Genomic DNA, 23,485 nt, shown 5'->3' with positions numbered 1-23,485 from the left:
TTATGAGGACGTTATGTCTGATTGCTAGATGGCTGATTACGAGGGCTTAATTAAGTCATTATTTCAGTTAAAGGAAAAAACTACAAGACTTTATTGATCACCAGTTTTCTTTAAACCATCATTGTCTTTTAAGCCTAGAGGATGGTGCAACTAATGAAAATAAAGCAAACAGCACTGCGTTATAATGTTAATTGTAAACCGCATGTCTGGCTGTTAGATGCATTTCATTTTAAACTGAATTCAATTTGTTCTATTTAAATTGATAAAAATATATAAATAATAAATAAAAGCATAAATAATAAAAACATCACATCACATGTTTATGCAAGGCTGCTTCATTAACTAGGGGAAATGTTTTGATTTGGGTTTTTTTTCGTTGTTATGACATGTTAGTGACATGATCGCCATTTAATAATGGCTAGAGTGAGAGTAAAATCGTTGAGATTGAGAGACGGGTTTCCAGATATTTTTGGCTTACATTTTCAGCCTTTATTTTTTTCAGCTAAAAACCGATAATGCCATTATCAGGCAAACATTTTTGGCAGTCGAAATTTCGTTGCATGTCTGTCAACCGCAATCAGAAAACAGCTCAGTAACAACAATCACATTACATGTCGGTCAATTACGTAACATGTCACTAACAAAAATCATGTAACATGTCAGTAACAACAAATGCATAACAAGTTAGTTAACCACAACGACATGTCAGTAACGACAACATAACATGCCAGTCAATCACATAACACGTCAGTGACAACAATCACATTACATGTCAGTCAATCCCTATCACATGTCAGTAACAGCAATGACATCATATGTCAGTCAATTAAATAACATGTCAGTAACAACATTCGCGTAACATGTCAGTAACAACAATCGTGTAACCTGTCAATAACAACAATCATGTAACATGCCAGTAACAACAAATGCATAACATGTTAGTTAAACATAACGACATGTCAGTAATGACAACATAACATGCCAGTCAATCACATAACACGTCAGTCAATCACATAACACGTCAGTGACGACAATCACATTACATGTCAGTCAATCCCTATCACATGTCAGTAACAGCAATGACATCACATGTCAGTCAATTAAATAACATGTCAGTAACAACATTCGCGTAACATGTCAGTAACAACAATCGTGTAGCCTGTCAATAACAACAATCATGTAACATGCCAGTAACAACAATCACATAACATGTCAGTTAACCACAATCACATGTCAATAACAACATAACATGCCAGTCAATCACATAACACGTCAGTAACAAATTTACATAACATGTTGGTCAATCACTATCACATAACACGTCAGAGACAACAATCACAATTCATGTCAGTAACACCAATAACATCACATGTCAGTCATTCTAATATAATGTAAAACACGCGTTTTGTTTCCACATGCGTTTTTTGATGTGAATCAGGTCTTAGACATACATTCTCACAGAATTGAGTACACCCATCACATTATTGTAAATATTTTATTATATCTTCTTTTCATGTGACAACACTGAAGAAATGAAACTTTGCTACAATGTAAAGTAGTGAGTGTACAGCTTGTATAACAGTGTAAATTTGCTGTCCCCTCAAAATAACTCAACACACAGCCATTAATGTCTAAACCGCTGGCAACAAAAGTGAGTACACCCCTAAGTGAAAATGTCCAAATTGGGCCCAATTAGCCATTTTCCCTCCCCCGGTGTCATGTGATTTGTTAGTGTTACAAGGTCTCAGGTGTGAATGAGGAGCAGGTGTTTAAATTTGGTGTTATCGCTCTCACTCTCTCATACTGGTCACTGAAAGTTCAACATGGCACCTCATGGCAAAGAACTCTCTGAGAATCTGAAAAAAAGAATTGTTGCTCTACATAAAGATGGCTTAGCCTATAAGAAGATTGCCAAGACCCTGAAACTGAGCTGCAGCACAGTGGCCAAGACCATACAGTGGTTTAACAGGACAGATTCCACTCAGAACAGGCCTCAACCATGGTCGACCAAAGAAGTTGAGTGCACGTGCTCAGCGTCATATCCAGAGGTTGTCTTTGGGAAATAGACAGATGAGTGCTGCCAGCATTGCTGCAGAGGTTGAAGGGGTGGGGGGTCAGCCTGTCAGTGCTCAGACCATACGCCGCACACCGCATCAAATTGGTCTGCATGGTTGTCGTCCCAGAGGGAAGCCTCTTCTAAAGATGATGCACAAGAAAGCTCGCAAACAGTTTGCTGAAGACAAGCAGACTAAGGACATGGGTTACTGGAACCATGTCCTGTGGTCTGATGAGACCAAGATAAACTTATTTGGTTCAGATGGAGTCAAGCGTGTGTGGTGGCAACCAGGTGAGCAGTACAAAGACAAGTGTGTCTTGCCTACAGTCAAGCATGGTGGTGGGAGTGTCATGGTCTGGGGCTGCATGAGTGCTGCCAGCACTGGGGAGCTACAGTTCATTGAGGGAACCATGAATGCCAACATGTACTGTGACATACTGAAGCAGAGCATGATCCCCTCCCTTCAGAGACTGGGCCACAGGGCAGTATTCCAACATGATAACGACCCCAAACACACCTCCAAGACAACCACTGCCTTGCTAAAGAAGCTGAGGGTAAAGGTGAAGACCTAAACCCTATTGAGCATCTGTGGGGCATTAGTGGTGGGTGAAAAAATCGATTCACATATGAATTGCGATTCAGTCCTCTAGCGATTATTATCGATTCACAGATTTCCAAAAATCGATTTTCTAGTTAAAATAACAATTGGTGATGTTGTCGGAAACAAAAACGGCGGAACTTTTTTGCGAGAGCGGTGCGGCACCCGGACAGTCGAGAGACCGCACACCTTAAGCTCAGCAACAGCGATGGCGGGGCTAAAATAAATACACCCTGTCCCATTTTTAGCAAGGACAAGTTTTTGGAAATACTTCGGATTTTATCAACTCTAGGGTAAGAAGGAGCTTGACAAGACGTATGCAATATGCAAGCTTTGTAAAGTGATAGGTGAAGTAATTTCAGAACACTAAACGTCAAGACTCACATCGAATGCCATCATTCCAGCAAAATGGAATAAAATCTAACCTCTTCACTGGTGCAGCCCTTTTTGAGCCTACACGTGAAAACCCACTGTTGGCACTAAAATGGCTGTAACTCATGAATTCTTTTTTGAAAGAAGAAAATTAGGAAATTATTGCTAAAAAAAAAGAAATCACAAAAAAATGTAAGTGATTTTGCTATGTTTATTGTAATAAAAAACTATAAAAGCTTTGTTTTTCTTTTATAAAAAAATACATTTAAAATAATTACGGATCAGCCCGAAAATTTCATAAGTCAACGTCTCAAGGATCACCAATTGTTGTGTCAAGTTTGGTCTTGATACATCAAATTTTGATGTGTCTGTGAGTTTTTTCAAGTAGGGGTCTCTGCAGGTCGGAGAAATGGGCGTGCCGAAAGGTTTTTCATTGGTCAAAGGTGCACTTTCTGCCCAACTTAGTTGACCAACAGAGGTGGGTAGTAACGCGCTACATTTACTTTGTTACATTTACTTAAGTAACATTTTGGAAAATATGTACTTTTTAAGTAAAATTAAAAGTGTGTACTTTTACTCTTACTTGAGTAAATTTCTAATAGAAAATCGGTACCTTTACTTCGTTACATAACTTACATTGCTTGACGTTCCTTCATTTTAAAATATGCTTTTTAAAACGCGTTGTTTATTTCAAGGTTGTCGTCTCTTTTTACGGGCATTCCCGAGTGATCGATTCTTTTGAGTCGATTCTTTTGAAAGCATTAATTGAACAATGGGCAAAACCATTTGAATAGGCTAATGAATCAGTTCAAATAATTTGTTCAGTTCGCAGCACGATCTGAATCATCTGAAGCAGGATTACTCACTCCTCGTAGCGCGAAACTTAAAAACACGCAGAACACAAAGAGCGTTGGATGAAGTGGATATATCTATACAATCAAAACTGCAAATGTGTCATATTGTTTGCCAGCAATGATAAATGCCCGCCATATGCGCGCACCCGCGCGACCTGTTCGTCAGACACAGCAACATGCGCGTTACCTGTCAGACACAGAGACGTGGGCTTGCAGAAATATACATTTGAAGAACAGAAGGAAGAAAACTTGTTGATGGGCGTGTGGTTCACTGTTTACTGTTTGTTTACAAGTAAGAGCGTTTCACAACACACACGTGACACAACACGAAAAAACATGAGCTTTGTTCAAAAATGTGTATTTCATTTAAGAGAGCACTGCAGATGTTCTAGATCATCTTAGGAAATGCTCTGAGTTTAGTTCATGCTTTAGTTTGACATGGTCTATTATTCTAAATAAGTTGTGTAAACTACATTGACATCAGGACTAGATTAAATTTACAGAAATGCTTGTCTCTTCTGTGTTTGTCTATTCTTTAGTCTCTCTAGGATATTGCAAAGATATCTGCTTATGATAATTAAAAATATTGATTAAAATGTAATATTAAAATATTGGCGTTAATATTAACTTTATGTAGTAGGCCTATATAATCAGATACAAAGTAACTAAGTAACTAGCTACTTGAGTAGTTTTTTCATTGCATACTTTTTTACTTTCACTTAAGTAATTTTTAAAATAGTGACTTTTGCTTTTGTAACAATTTCTCTAGTTACTTGTACTTTTACTTGAGTAAAGATTTTGGCTACTCTACCCACCTCTGTTGACCAATCAGTGTTAACCACACACATACGTCATTTCTTTTAAACAGGAAGATCGCAATAAGGTGTGTAATGCTAAGGTTTCAAATTGTGAATTTGTGATCATAAGCCCTTAAAAACGAAACAAAATTTTATCAGCTTTCCTGTAGCTCAGTGATAAGAGCATTGCGTTAACAATGCAAGGTTGTGGGTTGGTATAAATGTATAGGATAATGCAATGTAAGTCACTTTGGATAAAAGCGTCTGCCAAATGCATAAATGTAAATGTATAAGAGAAGTCTGTGTTTTTGCTAAATTGCTTAATAAAAAATTACAGAAGGTAGGCCTAAGTAAATAGCTCTCACTCATCTAGAAGCAGCTGTCGTTATGTTTTATGAGTATTTCAGTCTTTTCTGCATGTTTTTGTTTACATATACTAAATCATAGTTGTACTAAAATGGTAGAAATATCTTTTACAGTATGACATGTTGTTATTCTATCATGACACCAAGGAAAGTCAATTATTTTGAACGTGTAAAACGCTAGTGCAGTTGTAAGTTTTATTTTAGAGACATTGTACCACCCTTTAAATAATATTTGTAATTCACATTTGATTGTGACACTTATCGCCTTAAATATCAGTTATTTCTAAATAGTTCAAATCCAATATGTGCATCCCCTGTACCATAGGCGCCGATTTCTTTTTTCGCCAGTGGGTGCTCACATCGCCGAAACCAAACCCCACCCCCACAGGCCCCAACCACCGTCACCAAATATGTATTCTTTCATAAGCAAATTATAACTTAAAATATTTTCAAACTCACAACGAACAATTCATTCTGTATATTAGGCTACTTACTTTACAGCAGAGCATACACAAGAAAGTGTAAAACATTTTAACAGCTTCTGTAAATTTTGTATTGTATAAATAATGCACACTAAACATTTTCACTTAAATGTTCACTTCACACAAAATACCTTGTTTTTGATAGCATTGTATGCTATCCAGGGAAATGTTTTTTTTCCAGTTTTCTTGATATGTTCGAGACTGCTTCTGCCTCCCGCCTTTAACGTTACTTCTGCTGTCATTACTTGATGATGTCGACGACAACGGCTGTTCACTTGAAGAAATAGCAACACTGCTACTTACTGAAGAGACGCTAGGGTCAATTGAAGTTTTTCTTTTAATCACGAACCTGTCCATTTGTACACGAAATTTAAAGACAAACTGACATTCTTGCAATGATTAACAATGTCCACTGCTGTTTGCAAGGACAACCACTCTATCTGAATTACGACTCGTAAGATCAACCAATCAGAGAGGCACCCTATTTTTAAAAGCATTTTGATTGGTTAAAATTGATTGAGAAACACATGCCGTTTTTCCGTGGGTGCTCGGCAATTTCCGTGGGTGCTTTAGCCCCGGAGCACCCACAGGATCGGCGCCTATGCCCTGTACCTTCATTTTACATTTGCAATAAAACGCAATATGACATTAACACCTGCTACTTTTTAAGTAGCAGGTGTTACTTTTTAGTTAAGGTAAATGTGATTATTTTCATTTTTAATCAAATACAAAACACAGGGAAAAACAATTCAGTCAAAAGTACACAGGCAATGCTCCAAGACTACGTTTAACTAATAAATACATACAGCCAGGCTGTGTATAGTTATGAAACTCTGACTGACCTCAGTCAAAATGATTAGTCTCGAAACTAATAGATTCATCAGACCAATGATTGACCATTATGAAACGTAACCAAAACTAGGCTAATAATCCTATTACCACTTAAGTGATATTAGAGGCAGCGGCCAATTTGAGGTGTATTTGCTGCCATCAAGCTGTTCTTGGCGGCACTAACAGCCCGGTGATTACAGAGAACTCACACATTAGATTCGCATAGGGCCCAATTTTAAAGTAGGCACTAGTATCTTTATAAATCAACTGCAGATTCTTGGTTTCATATTTAAAATCTTCGATACAAAAACAGCACAGTGAAAAAGTGTCTTTAGATGTAGGCCAATAGCATTTAAGCTGATGTTGAACAGGCAGCTTTCGTGTCCAATTGAAAAGACCTTTCGGCACTCCCCTACCTTTTGGCACGCCCCCACCTTTCGGTACGCCCAGTTCTCCGACCTGCAGATACCCCTCTCAGTTTTTTAGCTCCAATATTGCAAAAATCCACTAGGTGGCCCATTGTCACGGTATATATATGACTCAGATGCGGGAGAGAATCAAAAATAGCGTTTATTGGTACACGGTAAACCAAGCAAACAAAAGTGTCAGGGAATTCCTGGACATAGCTCAGTAAGCAAACAAAAGTCCGTTTGTAATCCTAGTCTGGAAAGGGAGCGAGCTATGGCGAGGAAAAGCAGAGCCAGTGAAGAGTCCAAAGCCAGCACTTATGAATAGTCCCCACTGTCCGTAAGTATGGAGATTAAATCCGATTCTCCGTGTTCTGGAAGAAAATGTAGAGAAGCTCACACAGCTAGAGATCCAGACACGAGTAACAAACAATACATCGCCGCAGGAACTGAAAGAAAAGGGAAGGTTAAATAGCGGCGTGGCAAAAAAATAACCAGGTGTGGGTAATGAGCAAATCAGCCTCATGAGTAGCCTAACGGGGAAACAGGGGAGAAAACCAGCAAATGAGAAAAGAAAACTAAAACAACCAAAAACCAAAACAACAAGCGACCGAGAGTCCTGCGAGTCCCGCGCTATAGACGGCCACCAAAACCGCTGTCTGACTAGCAAGAGGGTACGAGTAGCTCCAGGGTGACAAGCAAGACTGGAGGAATGACCCCACTGGAGGACGCTGGTTCGAACCGACCGCAGAACAAAAAGTAACCCTTCTGGGCAACCGGCCAGAGGTGTAACGCCGTCGAGTGCCTCGCGGACCTTAGACTCCACCTCCCAAGAGACCGCAGTGACCAGAAGGTCGGAAGGCACCATGGGCCCCGGGGAGGCGGTCTGGACTTCGAACAGCTGCGAGAGCGCGTCCGGTTTCCCGTTCTTGCTCCCCGGACGGTAAGAGATCACAAAATTGAAACGACCAAAAAAAAGAGCCCCAACGGACCTGCCGAGAATTTAATCGTTTTACGGAGCGGATATATTCCAAATTCTTATGGTCGGTCCAAACCAAAAACGGGACTTTGGACCCCTCCAGCCAGTGACGCCATTCCTCCAGCGAGAGTTTCACGGCCAACAACTCCTTATTGCCGACGTCGTAATTCCGCTCCGATGGGGCGAGTTGGTGGGAGAAGAACACGCAAGGATGTGCCTTGTCGTCAGAGGGAGAACGTTGGGACAAAATCGCCCCCACCCCTGCCTCAGAAGCATCCACCTCCACTATGAACTGGCGAGACGGATCAGGATTAATCAGAATGGGTGCAGACGTAAAAAGTCTCTTTAATTTGGAAAAAGCCTCCTGAGCCTGTTGTGAACAACTAAAATGTCTCAAAGTGGAGGTGAGGCTGGACAGAGGGAGAGCGATTTGGCTAAAACCCTGAATGAACCGCCGGTAGAAATTGGCAGACCCCAGGAATCGTTGGACCGCTTTATGACTCTCTGGGGTGGGCCAATTCGCAACCGCATCTACCTTGGCTGGATCCATTCACACGCCCTCTGGTGACAGGATAAACCCCAGGAACGGAACCGAGTGTGCATGAAACTCGCACTTCTCCACCTTGGCATATAGGCGATTCTCAAGTAGCCTCTTTAAGACCCGCCTGACGTGCTGGACATGATGGTGTTCGTTGCGGGAAAAGATCAAAATGTCGTCGAGATAGACAAAAACGAAACGATCGACCATGTCCCTGAGCACGTCATTGACGAGTCTTTGGAAGACCTCCGGGGCATTCGATAGGCCAAAAGGCATCACAAGATACTCGAAGTGGCCGTCGTCCCCCTCTCTAATCCTGACCAGGTGATAAGCATTGCGTAGGTCAAGCTTCGTAAAGATGGTAGCCCCCTGCAAGAGTTCGAAGGCTGAAGACATCAATGGCAAGGGATGGCTATTCTTGACCGTGATGTCATTCAGACCCCGATAATCTATGCAGGGACGAAGGGAACCATCTTTCTTCTCCACAAAGAAAAACCACGCCCCAGCAGGAGAGGAGGAGGGACGGATTATACCAGCCAAAAGAGAATCGGCCACATACCTCTCCATGGCTTCCCTCTCTGGACCGGAGAGTGAGTAAAGGCGCCCCTTAGGTAGAGAAGCGCCAGGTAACAGTTCTATGTCACAGTCGTACGGGCGGTTAGGAGGAAGAGACGATGCTCGAGACTTACTAAATACCGCTCCCAGATAATGATAGACTGCAGGAACCCCCGTGAGATTAATGGGGATCTCCTTTAACAAAGGAGCAGAAGACAATGGTGAAAAAGCAGAAGTCAAACAATTAGCAGAGCAAACACTCCATTCCTCATGAGTCCTCCAGTCAATGTGGGGGTTGTGCCTGGCGAGCCAAGTATTGCCCAATACCACTGGAGTGGAGGGAGAGTGGATGAGGTGGAAACAAATAGTTTCAGTGTGGTTGCCAGAAGTGGTGAGTAGCAAAGGTCCAGTGGTGGACGTGATATTAGTGAGGGGGGTATCGCAGAGAGTCTTGGCCATGATGGTATGAGTTAGGGGAACCACGGGAATATTCCAGCTTCTGGCCAGCTCTAAGCGCTGACCGGTCAAACGCCTTTGTAATTCCTGAGAGAACGTGTGAAAAGAGTTGCAGCAGGTCTGGTTGCTGTCCTAAACTGCTGTCCCCCATTCCCTGGTGACGCTCGTCAGATACATGACCACAAAGGCTACCTTCGAGCGCTCGGTGGGAAAACAGGAGGGTTGCAGTGTGAAGGTGAGAGAGCATTGTGAGAGGAAGGCACAGCATGAGGTTGGATCGCCGGTGTAGGAAGCCGGAGGGGCGAGGCGTGGTTCTGTCTAGCGAAGAGTGGGTGTCTCCGCCGCCTGTGGCACCGTACTGGCAGATGCGCTCGGTTGAGCCGACCGCAGTTGGTCGAGGTGCTGAGCGATGGTCGCTAATTGCTGGGAAAGAGTAGTGATGCCCTGTCGAGCTTCCTCAACGTCCTGTTGCTGACAACCCAGTAGAATTCCCTGTTGGGCGACCGCATGGCGAAGGTCTTGGTCTCCCGCTGAATCAATCTTTGGCAGCGATGTTCTGTCACGGTATATATATGACTCAGATGCGGGAGAGAATCAAAAATAGCGTTTATTGGTACATGGTAAACCAAGCAAACAAAAGTGTCAGAGAATTCCTGGACACAGCGCAGTAAGCAAACAAAAGTCCGTGTGTAATCCTAGTCTGGAAAGGGAGCGAGCTATGGCGAGGAAAAGCCGAGCCAGTGAAGAGTCCAAAGCCAGCACTTATGAATAGTCCCCACTGTCCGTAAGTATGGAGATTAAATCTGATTCTCCGTGTTCTGGAAGAAAATGTAGAGAAGCACACACAGCTAGAGATCCAGACACGAGTAACAAACAATACATCGCCGCGGGGACTGAAAGAAAAGGGGCAGGTTAAATAGCTGCGTGGGGAAACAATAACCAGGTGTGGGTAATGAGCAAATCAGCCTGGTGAGTAGTCTAATGGGGAAACAGTGGAGAAAACCAGCACATGAGAAAAGAAAACTTAAACAACCAAAAACCAAAACAACAAGCATGACACCCATATGCTTTCCATTGGTTTTAATACTTGATCTGAAATTTGACCAGACATTGAGATGCTTTTTTTTACTTTTCCAATTAACAGACACAATGAAAAAATACACAAGCACAGAAACAAAATAAAAACAATAAATTTGTATGAAACTATACTGTGAGAAGGGAAAGGACATAAACATTTTTAAGCACTCTTTTAAAAAAAGAAACAATTACTCTTCCTACACATATTATTCTATAAAACGGAGTTGAAATATGTTTTCTAGAGACTTTCCAATGATATAATGCTTGTCACAATAAGATAAGAATTCACATACAAAATCTTTAAGTACGGGACGGTGCCAGTTAAGGGGCTAAACATATATCACATCTAATTTTGAGAAAGAATCGTTATTAATAATTGAAAAATCGTGAATCGATTTTTAATCGAATCGTGACCCCAAGAATCGATATGAATCGAATCGTGAGGTACCAAAAGATTCCCACCCCTATGGGGCATCCTCAAACGGAAGGCGGAGGAGGAGCGCAAGGTCTCTAACATCCACCAGCTCCGTGATGTCGTCATGGAGGAGTGGAAGAGGACTCCAGTGGCAACCTGTGAAGCTCTAGTGAACTCCATGCCCAAGAGAGTTAAGGCAGTGCTGGAAAATAATGGTGGCCACACAAAAAATTGACACTTTGGGACCAATTTGGACATTTTCACTTAGTACTCACTTTTGTTGCCAGCGGTTTAGATATTAATGGCTGTGTGTTGAGTTATTTTGAGGGGACAGCAAATTTACACTTTTATACAAGCTGTACACTCACTACTTCTACTATACATAGCAAAGTGTCATTTCTTCAGTGTTGTCCCATGAAAAGACATCTTTCTGTGAGATACAGTAACTGATTACTTTTTACAAGGATACTTGGTAATATTGGCATTTTGGTATAATTTTGTGTCGATATGTTGGATTAAGAGTAAGAAGATGTGAAAGAGAACTCAATTCAGTATTTTGCTCGTTGTCTGATGCGGCATTCCGGCTGTGCGCATATCTCAAACAGCACGTGAGAACCGAATCCAGTCCTCTTTTGCATCTTCTTGGGAATATTTAAATAGGGAAGTCTTAAAAACATACAAATGATAAAATTCCATGACGATACAGCACTGGCCCGATCGGGCATGTGACAGCTGGCCCCAAGCCATTAGGCAGTCCTTTATGTCGAGCCCTGACATATCAGTCAAGTTCAAAGTTTATTCGTCACATACAACCATACATAGTACGACATGCAGTGAAATGCTTTTTTGACTGTCCGAATAAGAATTGAAAAGAGATAGGAAAGGAAAGAAGGTTAAACTATATACAAACTATATATAAATAGTGTAGGGGAGTGGGGAAGACCACTAAGCGCGCAGGACATAGTTGACATGACTGCTTGATTGGCGTCGCTCCAGTGAAGCTAACGTCAGCTAAAAAATGGAGAATAATAAACCTCCACTGGAGGTTTATTTTTCTCAGGTCTGTAAGAGGAAGCTTCTACTTTTTTGAGGGGTAATTTTCTCTATATATATCTTTCCACTATATTTATCAACTCCATGTCAGGGCTTTTGTATTCCTTGCGTAAATTATTATTAGGTCTGGTTCTGGGGTGCTAGAGATCTGGATGAAGATGAGTGACAGCTTTTTAGTAATTATAAAGGGAGTGCTTGTTTTGCGGTTTCTGTGCTATATATAATCCATTCAGAATTGTATAAAACTTGTTTTTCATGCTGCTAAGACCAGCGGCCACATACACGCTGCAAAGTTTCGGGAATTACATCAGCATATTAATGCGGAATTCACTCTTGAAATAGCTATGATTGACATATTGATAGCCATAGTTAATTCCTGAATAAAGCAGACTTTTGGACTGAAATGGTTGAATATTCTGCTGACTGACAGACTCACTCATAACAGTCCCTTGCCGCCACCTACTGGACGTAACCTGTATGGATGTAAACTGCACTGAAACCGTTAAAAAAATCCCCACAACACTAACACACAGACTGACAGCCGGTCTTGTCACAATTTATATTTTTAATATCTAATAAACAAGTTTCTTGCATTTAAACAAGTCTTTAGGAACAACCATTATTATCACAAAGCATCAATCATACAGTTGTTTTTAGGGAAAATAGTAAATACTACATTGGTAAATAATGCTAGAATTATTCTGTTGATCAAATATATTGTGTATTTTGTATAAATTGTATATTGCGAGAATAACCCCACCAAAAAAGAGTCTTATGGTGGGGACCCCCTTAAGACTTGATTCAATTCGAGCACTGCATATGTGTGTGCAAAAACAGTCCTATTGTCATATGAGTGTGTGTTACGCAGGAGAGTTCTGGTTGATGGCCCCGATAGCCTGAGGGAAGAAGGCAGCTCCTCCTCATTCTCTCTGTATTTGCCTTCAAGGAGCAATCAGTCAATCACATAAAACTGTCTCAAAAGCTTCAGATAACACAACTGTCCTGTCCTGCTGTCTTTGAATGCTATTTTAATACCCTTTAAAGCAACCCCAAACTGGCCTCTGGGGGCCTTGTGTCACCTCTCCTGCACAAGGTTAACAACACCCTAAGAGCTGTCACCACAGAGGCCCTTAAGGGAGGTGGGCAAGGGCTCTCTCCATGGGATTAGGGATAGAGACATTTCAAGGTATTTTGGGGTAAAGCACCGATTACAAAGTTGTTTTGCTGACCTTGGGTCTCAGACATGAAGGATGTATGACTGGTGATCCTACCATAGAGCGTGTGAGTGACTCCATTCTGCTTATGTCTGACTCTGCTTATATATCAAAAATCTCAGTGTTTAAGAACCGTGACTCCACAACAGAGATCCATTTTACCCCTGCTTACCAAAATACACATGCCTAAATAGTTGGAATGGAATATGAAAACATCTAAACTGAAACGGTTAATCCCTGTTTTTTATATTAAAAGTTTCTGGTGATGTGTACAATCTGTTTAACGTCAAAATACAATGGCTGTGATGGTCTCCATAGCAACAGCACCACCACAGTTCAGTGCCATGACGGTAGTGTGCATGTCAGATACATGTGTAAATTACAAGGTTGTGTACAATTTTAATAACAGTAGCAGTTGCAAAAACCAGTAAAGCTAGTTTGGTAAATTCTGACCTGCAAATTTATATCACGTGATAATGTTTGACCAATAGAAGATCCATGCTTCATAGCATGACCTTTTCAGGTGAAGGAAACCCTGAAAATAATAGTATTGTGTCCCATTTACAGCTGTAAAATAACAACAACAGTGCAATTGTCAGAATTCATAATGTCTAAATAAAACCCATCATTTTTCAAAGTTTTTTCTGGTTTTCTGGTAGAAATTTTACTTTCTGAAAGTCTAGTGTGACCGTGGACCGCGCACAGCCTGTCTTTCACGGCTCGTTTATACTCGCATGTGGGTCCACCGGACCGCGAGTCTCTGCTGAATGACGCGCATCTCTCGTATCCGCTGACTGCACGCGCGTGCACACGCATCATGTAGTTCATCTCTCGCTGCTCCGTCTGCATGGGGTATGTATGCCAACAGTGATGCTATTAGCATCATGCTAAACTCTGACACATGCTAAACTCATGTTGAAGTCGTTCACTCTGTGTAAAACAAACGTAAATTCCATTCAACCTGATTCCTTGTCTTACGTTAAAACTGTGGTCATTTCACCTAGGTAAAATGACATTCAACACGAATTCTACTTTTTTTAAAATCCAAAATATAAAACAATGAATAAATCAACCAATATATGTGATATATATCTGATTGAGTTCTTTACTAACAGTCAAAACTGCAAATACATATACATCTTTAGAGTAGAATTCACTCATAAGATTTTTTAACTTTTTTATTGAAGTTGCAGCAAAAATCAACCCACTTCTTTCAATCCTACACACAAGATAAGACTATTTATTTTACATTTCAGAAAAAATGAAATAAAGCAATGTTAGTTTCATAAATGGAAACAGACGAGAATAAAGTTGAAGTATTTTATTGTTATTAGACTTTTGTGAGATGAGTACAAAAATGAAAAAGGTAAATTAAGTGACATGTTTAGTTATATTTTATTATTTGTACTTCTTTTCAGTCACAGAGTTGTTCAATTTAAGAGTTGTTTGGGAAAGAGAAGATTCTGTAATTTAATGCAGCTTGGAGAACTGCATTTAGGGAAATTTGGGGAAATTGTAATGTTCAATCATTTATTCAATGAAAATAAAAAAAATGTGTATTGAAGAAAAGTTAATATGGTTTTATTTACAGTATACTGTCAATTATAGTTTGTGGATAGAAAATCGGAATCGGCAGGTTTCACTTGTAATAAAATCGGAAATCAGAATCGGCAAAGAAAATTGCAATCGGTGCATCTCTAATTGAGGCTGTCACGGTTCTGCCCCATCTTGTCTTGCTTTTTACGTGGAGAGAGGTGTTTTGGCCCTGTTGGCCTTCCACTCTCCGGTGTCATCTCTGTTCCCACCCTTTCGTCTCCTTAATTGCTTGTTATTGGTTTCATGCCCCACACCTGTTCCCTCTTGATTTGTCCCCTTATTTAATGCCCCTGTGTCCTCTGTCTTGTGCTGGATCATTGTTGTGTTTGTGTCATTGTGGTGAGTTACTGTGCTGTAGTCAGTCTAGTTTATTGTGATTAATGTCAAGTGTTGTTATTATCTTAGTCTAGTTAGTTCTTGTTCCTGTTTCCATGTTTTGTTATGTTCCCCATCGTGGGTTTTTGTTTTGTCCTTGTTTTATTATTTTAAAGTATTGTTTAATCCCTTACCTCCCGTCTGCACTTGGGTCCTCTGTCCGTGTCTCTCACCCCAATCCATGACAGAATGATCCAGCCAACGTCGGACCCAGCAGACAGAGGGATCTCAGCGGGAGGGGTCGATGCCGCCGGGCTCCCCTCCAGGGTCGAAGCCACCGGGCTCCCCTCCAGGGTCGAAGCCACCGGACTCCCTTCCAGGGTTGAGGCCACCGGGCTCTAGTCCAGAGTGGGGGCCCGCCGGGCTCCCTTCCAGGGTCGAGGCCGCCGGAACCCCGTCCGGGATCGAGACCACCGGGCTCCCTTCCAGGGTTGAGGTCTTCGGGTTTCCCTCCAGGGTCGAGACCGCCGGTGTCCTGTTCCCGCCACAGATCCCTGCCGGCATCCCAGCTGGTACCCAGGCCTGTCGAATCGACACCTTGTCTATGTGTTGTTCCTGTCCCGCCGGCAATCCAGCCGGTGTCCTTGTTTGCTGCCCAGCTGCCAGAGAGCGCTGCCCAGGCACCGACTTCCCGCCCCGTCTCGTCGACATCCAGGCCTGCCCAGCCGGTGATAGCCGGTCTCCCAGCCACGTACTGTCCAGCCGGCCTTCCAGCCGGCGCCATGTACTGTCCAGCCAGCCATCCAGCCGGTGCAATGTCCAGTCCAGCCGGCGCCATTGTATTGTCCAGCCGGCCTTCTAGCCGGCGCCATGTACTGTCCTGCCGGCCTCCCAGCCGGCACCATGTCCAGTCCAGCCAGCCTTCCAGCCGGCGCCATGTCCAGTCCAGCCGGCCTTCCAGCCGGCACCATGTCCTGTCCATCCGGCCTTCCAGCTGGCGCCATGTACTGTCCAGCCGGCCTTCCAGCCGGCGCCATGTCCTGTCCAGCTGGCCTTCGAGCCAGTGCCATGTCTTTGTTTGGACTTTTTTTTACGTATGACATTTTTTGGTCATGTCTTGTATAGTTATGGTTTTTGTCACAGTCTGTCTAGTCTTGTTTGTTCCTTAGGGAGTGTCAGGATGCCACTCCTTAAGGAGGGGCTTCTGTCATGGTTCTGCCCCAACTTGTCTTGCTTTTCTTGACCTAGTGGCAGAATCATGACAGAACCTCTTGTTTTACGTGGAGAGAGGCGTTTTGGCCCTGTTGGCCTTCCACTCTCCGGTGTCGCGTCTCTGTTCCCACCCTTTCATCTCCTTAATTGCTTGTTATTGGTTTCATGCCCCACACCTGTTCCCTCTTGATTTGTCCCCTTATTTAATGCCCCTGCCTCCTCTGTCTTGTGCTGGATCATTGTTGTGTTTGTGTCATTGTGGTGAGTTACTGTGTTGTAGTCAGTCTAGTTTATTGTGAATAATGTCAAGTGTTGTTATTATCTTACTCTAGTTAGTCCTTGTTCCTGTTGCCATGTTTTGTTATGTTCCCCGTCGTGGGTTTTTGTTTTGTCCTTGTTTTATTATATTAAAGTATGTTTAACCCCTTACCTCCCGTCTGTACTTGGGTCCTCTGTCCGTGTCTCTCACCCCGATCCATGACAGAGGCAGGACTAATAGATTCTCAGACCAATGTCAGACGGGGACATTACAGAAGAAGGGTAAGGGCTGTTTGGACATTTAGGGGATTAAACAATTCCCAGACATTATTAAGTATAAAAGCATATAGATCAATCAGTACCCTTTGTGTTAAAATAATAAGTGTTAAATTGTGCAGCTGTGAATATATATAAGGAATAATTGACGACGGGCCGTTCAATTATTCAGAAGTTAATGCACACCCCGAGGTGGTAATGTGGCCACGATGCGAAGCGGGTGTGCATTAACTTTCGAATAATTGAACGGACCGGAGTCAATTATTCCACTTATACCACAGTTACCACACCACAGGACATTGTTCAAATGTTTAATTTCAACGTTTGTCATGTTATCGTCTTTAAAATGCTGTTGATGGTAGGACTACTTTCTTGCGCATCTCATTTCAAGCATCCGAAGACTGCACGGACTCAGAGTCTTGAGCCAGTGTTGCCAGATTGGGTGGACAATTTCCAGCTCAAAGGCTCAATAAAACCCGCTCAGTGCTCACTCCAACAAAAACCAGCCCAAATTTTAACTGCCAAAATAATGTGATAGAAATGTATTGCAATGTCAATCAACGATGATAATGACAATTTTATATCCTTAAAACGAACTATGACAAGATGAAAAATATAATTAAACCAGGAAAACAGGTCAAACGGATCAAACATAGCATTAAAGAGAGTTAGAAAATATGACTAATATGTCCAGAAACCACTTCAAAGCGACAATCAAGAAATTAACCAATGACTTTAACCCTCAAAAAAACACATTTTGTGCAAAAAGTGCCCACTATAATTAATCGGATTCAGAAAGCTGAGTAGGCATTTTCCACTCGTTCATTAACTTCATTCACACAGCCAAAAATGTGCAATTCATTGATACATACAACAGAACAAAAAAAGAACAGCAGCAACAATAATGCGCTTACCTTTGAGAGTTGCCTTAACATCTGACATCTTTCGTGAAGTATATATTGCAGAACATATAATAAAAAATTTAGCAAGTCCAGCAGCTGTCAAGGACGAGTATGATGAACAGAAGTAACGTTAGTAGAATCCCATATTCAGTTTGATTTTTATTAAATCATTCAACTGCTGTGAATTCAATTATAGTTATATTTACAAAGTCTTCGAGTCGTCTGTCACCACATGTGTAATCCACATTGTGAGATTTGAGTTACTCTCTATACCGTGCAACATATATTTGGGCCACTTTGGCATTGCGATCGCTTCAATATACAAAATCTGGTCCTTTATCGCGCCAAAACCCTGTTGTTTTTCTATTTAGTTATTTTATGTATTCGATTTCAGTATATGTATTTCTATATTGTTTTTGAAATGCTTTGTTTATTGAAACGAAACTGTGCGCACGTTTCCATTAACAGTAAAGATTGACAATGTCAGCTCAAGAGCAGGGTGCTGTGTGAGGTAATGGCCTGTAGGCTACACTATAACCTTTCTGTTATTTAAACTTGCGAAGTGATTTGGAACTGTAATGCGGTCAACAGACCTGGAACACCTTCATAGGTGTGCATTTACTGAAAGTTAATGCATACCCATAGAACAATGAGGTGTCACGCAAATCGCAAGTCCAGTACGGTGTACCACAGGGCTCAGTCTTAGGGCCTCTGCTCTTCGCATTATACATGCTACCTCTAGGAGATATAATAAAGCGACACGGAGTTAGCTTTCACTGTTATGCTGATGATACTCAACTTTATATTTCCTCGAAGCCTCATGAAACACAGCAGTTCCATCGAATAATGGAATGCATAGTCGATATAAAAAACTGGATGAGTAACAACTTTTTATTACTGAACTCGGACAAAACGGAAGTGTTACTTATTGGACCGAAAACTGCTATAAGTAACAACCAAGAATACTGTTTAACTATTGACGGATGTTCCATAAAACCCTCGTCGTCAGCAAAGAATCTTGGCGTTCTATTCGATAGTAATCTGTCATTTGAGAGCCACGTCGCCAACACCTGTAAAATTGCGTTTTTCCATCTTAAGAATATATCTAAACTACGTCATATGCTGTCAATCTCAGATGCAGAGAAGTTAATTCATGCATTCATGACATCAAGACTAGATTACTGTAATGCACTGTTAGGTGGTTGCCCTGCAGGCTTATTACAAAAACTCCAATTGGTCCAAAACGCGGCAGCTCGAGTTCTTACACGTACAAAAAAGTATGAACATATTAGCCCGGTTCTGTCAACCTTGCACTGGTTACCTATAAAGCATCGCGTTAACTTTAAAATCTTGCTTATTACCTATAAAGCCTTACATGGTTTAGCTCCTCAGTACTTGAATGAACTCCTTTTGTATTACAGTCCTTCACGTGCATTACGCTCTCAGGCGTCCTGTCAGTTGGTAATACCTAGAATTTCAAAATCAAGTGCAGGTGGTAGATCCTTTTCCTATCTAGCGCCTAAACTTTGGAATAGTCTTCCCTGCACTGTCCGGGAGGCAGACACACTCTGTCAGTTTAAATCTAGACTAAAGACGCATCTTTTTAATCTTGCATACACTACTCTTCCATAATATAAATCTTCAGAGGGTTTAGGCTGCATTAGTTAGATCAACCGGAACCAAAAACACAACTGATGTACTTGTTGCATCAAAGAGTACAGAACAGTACTCTACTCTCAGCCAGTCTTGTCTCATTGTTCCAAGGTTACCACAGCGAGCAGGATGCAGTTCATGGCCTGACCTGATGGTAGAGCGGAGAATGGGAAGTGGGGACCTGACAAGAGCTGAGATGATAGAGCTGGATAAAGAAGGACGCGGTCTCTTGACATGTCTTCACCACAAAATTTCAAATGCTATTAGATTATTAATGATAATCTTAAACTATAATTTATTTTATTATTAAGTTTATTTATTTTATTTAGCCTTGTTGTGCAAGTTCTCTGGAGCTTGTGCAGAGGCAGCAGCTTTTGCCAGAGGGGAACTGGAATCCCCTGGTTGGGCCTGGGTTCTCCTGAGGTTTTTTTTCTCGATTAGAGTTTTGGGTTCCTCGCCACCGTTTGCGATTTCATTCAAATCAGGCTTGCTGCACACAGCATAAAACGTGAAGGCAAATCAATTTGATCGCCTCCTGGTGGCTGGCTGCAGTATAGGTCATAACCCCACCCTCTCTATGTACACGAACAGAATCACGCCAAATTAAAACGTAAAAATACTGTTTTTTTTTGTTTCGCTGACATTTTGGTTTCATTTTTCTACAATGGTAGGGAATGGGGGTGTGTCGTCCTCCTTTAATATGGTCTATCAAATCATGAAAACTGGACAAAGCAAAAGACAAACAAGCAGCTCTCATAGAAAGCGGCAGTAGTTTATAAAAGAAACTTTATACTGACACGTATCGGCATGGATGCATGAAGCCCAAAACCACTGAAACAAACGGAACGAATAAGAGCCAGCTAAACGTAAACCTTAATAATAGCACCTTAATGGTATCAAACACTCTCTGTAAACATTCCATTTACGCATTTAGCAGACGCTTGTATCCATAGCGACTTACATTGCATTGTACTATACATTGGTTTCTAAGCATGTGCAATCCCATGGGATCGAACCCATGACCTTGGCGTTGCTAACGCAATGCTCTAACCACTGAGCCACAGGAAAGCTAAAGTACTCTTTAGCTAAAAATGGCCACCTTCAGCATAGACTTACAAATACATGTAAGGCCTCTCCATTTGTAGAACATGCCTCCTGGAGAGGTGAACACAAGTAGCCAACAAAAGGACTGTGCATGTCAGCGTTACTGTTTTGGTGGTTTCCAAGGTGCATCGCTGTCGCTGACTCGCAGAAACAGCTGCGGCATGTGCTGCAGTGGAAGTCTGCAGATAACTTGCTTGTTTTCTTGCGATTCAATCTGCTTGTTTTGGCAGCCTCCCTAACACAAATGTATTGTGAAGGGGATTTTTTACAAACGGACACAAAAAGGGAGAGGAAGGATCGTTTTAGATACAGTACTCTGTTTTCTCCATTTTAGAACATGGCTTCCAAGTCATGCTAGTCACGTAGATGTTTGACTGTTCTGAGGGACATTAGCTTTAAACCTTTGGGGTGGCCAGTATGATCAAAATCTTAAATGACAGTACTGTTATATCAATGTAATCTCATATTTTAATTCCTAAATCTTAACACCAAGATAATGTTCGAAGTCCACCCATTTTCACTGACAAAACGGCAAAGATTAAAGGCAGAAAAGATGTTAATGGAAGGGTCACTGATTCTTTTACATTATGTAATGATTTCCCCTGCAGACTGGTTAAATGATGACAGGAAACAAGCCTTTTGTTTCAGAGTTTCTGGTCACCTTTTGCTCCTCTGCCCTGTCCCGTCTTCTGTGCGTCTGTGCCCTTCTTTTCCCTTCGGCTCATGCTGGTTTTCCCTGCTCATCATGACATCAGTTTCAGCCATGTGTGGGAAAACTCGGGGCCCCTCGCTGCTGAGCGGGACACTGATACACGCCAAGCGCCGTGCACAGAGGCTATTTTAAGATGCCGTAAATATGGGAACTTCCTCTGTGTAAGGGTATCTCATATCCCAAAGGATCTTTTTGCATTATTAACTAAATGTAAGTAAGACGTGCCACCATATGCTTGACTTTGTACTCGTTTACAGAGATGCCTTGATGAATTATATTAGAACAGAACATGACTGACTCCGAGACTCTGAAAAACATTTGTAGTACACTTGCCAATAGACGTTTTTAATAATCGAACGATTATGTCACTGCATTGTTTCTTGATGTTGCCCACATTGTGTTGTCTACAACAAACTTCTGGTCTCCATCAGTCACTTTACTACACTTTTTTGGCCCTTGGACATGCTCTAGGATGTGTGTTAATCCTTACTGCACAATGTGTCTGTTTGCTTGGCTATCATACAATGGTTGTTAGAATCCAGATCTGTTTGTTAGGTCACTGTCTCCTGTGTGAAGCTTTAAAGGAAAGCTTGCCAAAGCCTTGGGTGATTTATTTCAGTTGTTTGTTTGAACAATCTAACATTTTGCATAATTGTCCCTCCAAGTACAGTTTATATATATATATATATATTCCCTCAGATATGCAATAAATCTGTATAAACAGTGTCTTGAATCATAGTTTTTTTTTTCTTGCAGTCAGCTGTGACTGAGTGGATGATGGATAGCAGACAAACTACATACACTATATGGACAAAAGTATTGGGGCACCCTCTTCTAATGAACAAGTTTGTCATTTTCTGTGAGCAGAGCACAAATCTTAATGCTACAGCATAATGATATTCCAGAGAATTGTATGTTAGATCGCCAGCACCTGCGGCTGTCAACAGGAAGTTTTATAAAGTTGGAGAGGACATAGGAAACAGGCTTCATAAGCACTACAATATGCATGAGTGTTAGTTTTATAATCAATTTAAAAAAGTGAAAATAAAAAATAAAAATTTTGGTCGTGTGAGATTCTGTAGACTAAATTTCACCCCATGTGAGAGAAACATTTGGCTATATTTGCATAAGAAAAGTTAAATCTATTTATTATAATTTTTAAAGCTTTTTCGTTATGACATCATGACAGTCCTAAATCTCGTTTCCAATTCTCATAGTGCAAAACCAGCTCCCTTTCATTACTGTTATGATCAAATAAAATAAAAGCATGACTTAATTACAATGTTTATCATGGTAAAACTTATTGTATGATTTGTGGGGATTAAAAAATCCATGTATTATGAGAACTGCCATTGATTAATGAGATTTACACATTCAGACGCCTTATTTAAATAATGAGAATTATGATGGAAACTGTCTTGTCACAATGCAAACAACTACAAGGTTGAAAGATTTTAGCTGCCGCCTGCTGGTTACATTATGCAAGTGCGTAACTGTCTCTAAATTTTACATAAGCGTAGCATGCAACATGATGCCAGCATTTGTTAATACGATGGTGTCAATGTTTGGACTCTATATTTATGGATAATTCCAGCTTCTCTGCTTTTCTCATCAAGGTCCTGGGAAAGCCACAACCTTGCCAACTCTGCATAGCTCAGAAGTCAGTGGCCACCCCTCTCTCATCGTGGGAGTTACATTTCCTGTTAAACTCTGCAACAGTGCACTCATGGCGTTCCCAAAAATATAACAACAAGAGTTCTTGAAAAAGTTATTATAAACAGTTTTGTGCAAATTAAAGTAGTCCTTTTCCTTTTAAAAAACCAACTGCAACCTTTTCTTAAATCATAATTTTAATATGATAATATATACTAAAAAAATTTTTTGGGGGGCTCATATAATTGTATATGCACAGGACAATGGAGGCAGACGGGACCATGAGAGTAGAGACAGAATGTGGGATCGGGACCCAACAGCTCATACATACGTGTCTGGAGCGCTAAACCAACCGCTGGACTACAGCTCCGACATATAGGCTATATGTTATTAGATTTATTATTAGCATCATTTATTTTCTGTACAACGGCAGTTCAAAAAGTACTTTGACACTTCAAAGTGCGTACAAACAAACAAAGTGGCATTTATTTGAAAGAACTAACGTTATATCTCAAACATACTTCACACAGCATATCAGGAAAGAGGCTTTTGGACATATCTGCTTGTATTGTTTAGTGAGACATGTCCAAAGTTACCACATGAAGAACTTGCTGTGACTGCTACTGGACACATATGTAAAGTGACTTTACGTCCACCAAAAAGTTGTTAAAAGAACAAAAATACAAACTAAAGTTTGCTCTGAGAAAAGCTCTGACATTGACAGAATGACATGTAACGCAATGGCATTTAATAAA

At 41.2% G+C, this 23,485-nt stretch overlaps 1 protein-coding gene across 1 annotated transcript in view; it reads right to left on the bottom strand.

Annotated features, from left to right (window-relative positions):
• Positions 1-23,485, bottom strand: part of neurl1b (neuralized E3 ubiquitin protein ligase 1B) — a 39,334-nt gene that overhangs the window by 15,557 nt on the left and 292 nt on the right. The gene's annotated exons all lie outside the window — the stretch shown is intronic.

Source organism: Triplophysa rosa, linkage group LG13 (assembly GCF_024868665.1).
Source record: "Triplophysa rosa linkage group LG13, Trosa_1v2, whole genome shotgun sequence".
Taxonomy (NCBI): domain Eukaryota; kingdom Metazoa; phylum Chordata; class Actinopteri; order Cypriniformes; family Nemacheilidae; genus Triplophysa; species Triplophysa rosa.
This window is presented reverse-complemented; position numbering and strand designations above follow the sequence as displayed.